Source organism: Nansenia antarctica, assembly GCF_963989245.1.
Source record: "Nansenia antarctica genome assembly, chromosome: 19".
NCBI classification, from domain to species: domain Eukaryota; kingdom Metazoa; phylum Chordata; class Actinopteri; order Argentiniformes; family Microstomatidae; genus Nansenia; species Nansenia antarctica.
Window position 1 is genome coordinate 12,529,596 of NC_137692.1, and position 6,426 is coordinate 12,536,021.

A 6,426-nucleotide genomic window follows, 5' to 3' on the forward strand; every position below is an offset into this window, starting at 1 on the left:
TCTTTCTCCCGGTGCTTAAACACTGTTCTTTGATCAAAGGAGAAGTCGGAGAAGTCGGTTTCTCTACAGGAAGGTTCCCTGCCAGCATCAGAGGAGATGAGAGAAGGGGAGAGAGGGGAACGCTGCACACACACCACACCACGTATAGCTTCTAGCTGAACCTCCTATTCACTAAAGACAACGACCATGTTCATTTTAGTCTGTTAGAGATATGAATGAATGAATGAATGAATGGTCTTTATTGTCATTGATATAGTACAGGTACCATACAACGAATACGATATGGACTCATACTGTCACAATATTCAGGATTCATGTGATGTTCAAGCGAAGTTCATATCCAGTTTTATTGTAAACCTGTATGTACATCAGTGAGTGAGTGAAAAGTTGTTGCATGTTGTTTATGTTTAACATTCATGTGACATGCAAGGTTTGAATTGGTGCACTTCTCACTAACTTAAGTCGTGGCAAATTGATCTTGGATTGTGAATAATTCATCTTATATGATAGAATGATGATGTTGGATGAGCTGGGGGCACGGTGCTTAGACAGCTCAAGAGTGTCACCATGTGGGGAAATGTGGACATGACAAAAATGTCCAAATGGCATATAAAGTATCATTATCAACATTACATTTGTTTTTGTCTTGCCATAGTCTCACCAATTCATGGCAATGGAGCTATGTTGCTCAGACACAAACACAACATCATGTATCAGATATTTGGAGATTCTGTTTATTCATCTTTCAATTATGTGTTAACTGCCAACCAATAATAGGAAGCATTCAGAGCACCTTCTAACTCTCTCTTCTCATGTTCCTCAAGAAGGTATTCTCACTATACAATGGAGATGCCAAATATTGAGTAACAACCTTTCCTGAGTTTAGAATGATAAGGTTCTATCTCCATCTAGGGCAGTTCAGAGATATTGAGCGTCAAAGTTTTTACATGCCATTATGTTTTGTGAGATGGAACCTTTGTATTTTATGAATTACTAACTCAAAAATGTCAACATTTTAAAAATAACACCACACAGGCATTAATAAACACCTAATGGATCAGATTATGTAAAAAACTCAATTTTGACCAAAAATGGAGATAGAACCATATAATTCTAACGTCACGCTTTCTAAGTACCGCTCTCTGAAGTGTTTGAAGACCCCGCTCCTTGGCATTTAAACTCCCTCTGAAGACTAGACTTTGCCTGCCTGCGGGATCATACGTACGACCCACATAAACCTTTAATTGATATTCAGTCTCATTGTTCACTCTGGGGAAATTCAACCAAGCACCTAATAATGAAGACAGGACAAGCACCGGATCAGACATAATAACTTAATCATACACTCAATATCAACCAGCTTACCTAATGAAGAATGCTTGAAAGTGATGATTTGTTTATCTTCAATTCAAGCAAAAATGATCTTCAAAATATGTTTAAAACTTTAATTTCAAAGGCATGGCGTGTACTGTACTCCTTGCACCTATACTGTAGCTCGGACTTTACATTTAGGTATGGGGTTACATTTCCACAGTCCCATCTCTCAACTTCATCCGAAAATAAGTGGCAGGTCAACCATTTGGCTGGTAAACAATTGAAGTATTGCACCTATCATTTTGGATATAATAAACGTTAGCATGGGTATTAAAAGCTACATGTCCTCTAATGTGCTTGATTGACAGATATATTACAATGAAATACGGTATCCTTGAATAAGGCCTTTCCTAAAGCTATTATCCAAAACGGTACTGTTTTTGAAGATAAATAAAAATGACATCAAAATCAAAGTATCAAAACATGTATCGCCCTTCATCACAGTATTCCCTCAGAGCTGGGGACAAATAACAATGGGCCATTCTACCTACCTATCCTTTCCCTCTCAGTACGCCAATGGATGTGACCTCCAAAGGCTCCAACAATGGACCAGAAACAACACATGCACTTGGCTTCCAGCCACAACCACTAAAGCCCAATAAGGGTGCTTTCATCTCTCTTGTTATATTTAAAGATGACATCCTAGCCTAACCAGCCCTCTACCTATTGTCCCTCTCCATGATTATTTTTCTACCGTTGTTCCAGCTCCAGTTTTGCAGGGTCTTTGGCGAATAAGGTCGCCTTCTCGATTGGAAAACAGTCATTAAAATGCGGTGGGTACTATTCACCAGTGTGCATGGGGGAGCAGACTCAACTGAGCTGGTTAATCAAAAGTTAATTATATAATTTTCATGCAGATGAGGGGAACCATGCGAAATGAATCCCCTACTCTACGATCATTACAAAAAATAAATAAATAAAGAATTCTTAAAATGCCTCAAATGCTCAGGGAGTTAAGAGGCTGTAAACAATATGAAGTTTAATTTGAGGTAAACAAAGTGGATAGCCACCGGGGGGTATGGGAAGGAGAAAGTGAGGTTAAATCAAATTTGGAAACACAGATACCAGCAGGTTGCTTTCTGTCAAGACGCATGCAGTTTAAGGGTCCTTGATGAGGACGTTTGGAATAGAAAGTTATATCTTCAAACAATGCATGGCTATTCTATAGCAGTATCTGTGGGAGAAGGCAAGAGCGTTGTTTGAAACATTGGACAAACTAATACCATACAGTAAATGCCATTTAGGCAGACCTAAAAGTATTTTGGCCATGTTCACCTACTGAGAAATCAACATAGGAAAACCCTACAAATAACAAAATGAGAAGTTATTAAAGAGGAGGTACACATACAGTATATGAATGAATGAATGAATGAATGAATGAATGGTCTTTATTGTCATTGCTATAGTACAGGTACCAAACAACGAATTTTAGGAGGGGTGGCTCCCCCGGTGCTAGGAAAGAAAAAAAAACTAAAAAAAACACAAGAAGGAAAGGAGCTGGTTTACATAAATAAAGGCTATGTACACTATCCACTATACTATACTGTACAGATAGACGACTAGGGTTGTCATATTGCACATAGTGTTATTGCACATTCATTTAAAGTGTCGCAGTTTGCAGGCTTGAAATGTACATATTTGTGCCTCAGCACTACACCTGATTTTTTCAGTCCAGCAGCTGCCATCAATCCGTCCAGACTGTCTCTCTGAATCACTTAAGCCTTTACCTTCATACTATTGGACCAACCGATACTTGAACAACTTCAGAAACATCTAAAGGTAAATTAAAACCACTTCTCTCATCAGAACAAAATGATTGCATTATGCAAATCACCAACCATGAATATTAAACCAATGATGTGAAGTATCACAAAATGAAGAATCATTGTTCTAAGAGTGCGATGGAATGTGGTTTAATTTCTTTCTAATTCCATGTGCCTTTTTTTTTTGGTATAATGTGTTTTTCCCAGATGTACAAGCTTGGTTCGGGGTTCATTGGTGTGCATTACAACCACGCTCTAACAATGCAGGCCTCTCCCTGGTGTCAACACAGTTCATGAATCACAGCCCCTTATGCACCAGGCGATTAGTATGGTTCTCTCTCTCTCGTCTGCGGGGCTTTGCCAGAAAATGAGTTCTCTTTAAAACAACCGCCCCACTACTGAGTGCTTTCCTTCCCTCATATGAAATTCACATTTTTATAATGAACAACCAATTTCCTGGGTACAAGAAGGAAAGTTGTTTACACATTGTGTGTTTGTGACATCTACGATCCTGGAAATCTAGGGGTGTCAATCCATGTTAATATTTCAGAGAAAGAAGTGAAAATCTAAAATTCTCTAAATACTTGATACACGTGATATGAAATATGAAAAATATTTTTGTGTACTTTCAGCATGATGTATGCCTGACAGACAGTGAAACAGATATACAATTAAACAGATATAAGATACTGTTTCAAATCTAAAGAAGCCATTCAATTCCACTGAATTGACTTGATCATCGCTTGTCAGTATGGTAACACTGTTTAGTCAGCAACACCCCAAGGTGTGAGTTTAGGCATGGTGAGGAGCACATAAGCTACAGTATAGTAAAAAGATCAAACAAACTTTTGAATCAGTATTTTTAGACTGAAATCTTTATTACATTTGTACAGGCAGATCTACATGCTTCAAGTAAGTAACATCAATATAAAGGTGATGTTGGTAGGGAAACAAGAGATACTCTGCACTGGAGTGGTCCATCATGTGTGGTGATAATGATGTTTTCTGCTCACTGTTGTCCTGTGGCTTCTTTATATGAAGATGGTCTTCTAGCCCCTCATTGATGGAGCATCCGTTTCTTTGCTTTGAAATGGTTCGATTCATCATCGATCTGGAATGAAAGTGTTACGTGAGAAGTACACAAACGTTTATATTGTGTGGTGTCTATAGTGTAAAGATGTGTCCAAAAATATATGATGATGTACCTGGAATTAGAGCTAGTGGCACACTAGACCATCTGAGAAAATCTTAATTCACATTCAAATATACAAACAAAAGATGATAGATGTAGAGGATCAAAGAGACGGTTAGGAATTCATAGAATGCAATGTTAAATTCAATTGAATATCCAATATGTCAATTAGGCATATGAGTACTTACTATCTTGTACGGCCTAGGCCTCTCATTAGAGTGAGCACTTCTTTCTTCTGGGAGAGCCACTACACGTCCTGTGTCCATCATCTGAGTATAAAGACATCACTTTTACAAGTGTGGAAAAAGCTCCAAATCTTTGGGGGTTCTTTTCTCTACTTTGTGATTTCAGATATACCAACATTCAAATACGCATTTCTTCTTCAACTTGTTTTCCAATTTCAATGTATGACACGTCATTTGAAAGCTTACAAACTGTCCTTTCAGAGAAGAAAAAAAACAGAAAGATTACTTTGGCTACTGGTTGAACTTTTCACCAGCAACTGTCACATTCTTTGATAAAAAAATATATACTGAGATATTCTACACATCGCCACCTTCTTTAAATAATGGGTTATGTCACTTTTGAGGAAAATTATGTTTTTCCCTAAATATCATATGTCTATTATATGTTTATTCAGTTTTTCTCACAACTTGAAAATATGGCTTACGCCATTATTTTAAGAAGGTGACGGCATGTTAACGTGTACTTACCCTGATGGTGGCCTCAAGCTCTCCAACACCTCGTTTTCCCCCTGGCAACCAGCCATATGACCAGTGCTGTGACAGAGTGACCTGCGCTATCAACGCCAACACAACCACCTGCATAACCGTTTTGCTGCTAAGATCCATGGAAACTGGAAGAAGGGGCAAAAAAGTTGGAAAAAAAGAGTTGCAATTATCAAATGATGGACATAGGCTTACTACACAACATTCACTCCAGATAACTCATACGTTAGCTAACAATAACCAATTATTGTTACAAAAACCAATGTATATGTGATATAAACAAGCTATGCATTGTTTTACCTGTGTGTATGCCTTCTTATGTGTGGTCGGAGTAACCTGGGATCTCTTTTATAGATGTTGAACATGACACAGGTAACGTCATTGTGATTCTAATCTTTCCTCCAGAGTAGTGACACTTCAAATGACTAATAGGACACAAACCATCACTAATGGGACCGGCTAAGTGCATGATTGCATCATCAGTGTTGAGTCGATTCTGCAATAAATGGAAACATACAGTATTAATAGTAGTAAGTAAGTAATAAGTATGTAATAATAATAATACAGTATATCATACAAATTATGTAATGGTACATATTATGCAATTAAGTATATTGAAAAAAAGTAAATCATCAAATAATTATCAAAAAAAGAAAACAAGTTTATTTATTTTCAATTCATTTATTGCAATCAGCATTTGCAAATAAAATGTAAAACGTCTTACAGAGTTATTGTAATAACAACAGACAGTAGAGGAACACGATGCTTGTGAACTAAAACTCAACCACAAACAGTTTCTAAACGCTCCGAATGAAATCCACAGTATACTTCTGACTCTGCCTAAAAGGCTGCAAATCTATAACTGTAACTTTGGTATGAGAAGCATAGCAAGACTGCCTTAGTTGATAGCCTGTTAACTCAAGATATGTTACTGTATTTACATGGTATGTAATTAATGGTCATTGCTGTAATGTAACTCATGTAACTGATCATAACTTTCCAGAAATTCCATCTATCAATTACATTACAGTGATCAAATATTCAAATAATTGACAGTATTTCAGGGATACATTTTCCTGTTAGTTCTTGATAATAAGGGTCTGTTACTAAAAGTGACACTCTGATTGAAACCTGTCTTGAGCATCAGTCTGTCATGATGTCTGTTGAGCATCAGGTTCTATCTCTGCGTTCTCCTCGACCGCCCCCCCGCCCCTACACTACTGTAGCACCACCTGAGGGCACCACAAACTGTAGGCAGTTTTCAAAATGACCTCAAAGCATCCTCTTTAGAAAGGCTTTGCGTTAGTTTGGGCTGTGCTCCTTGTCTCTGTCCTTTGTAGTCTCAGCGTTGTTATTGTTTTTATTGATT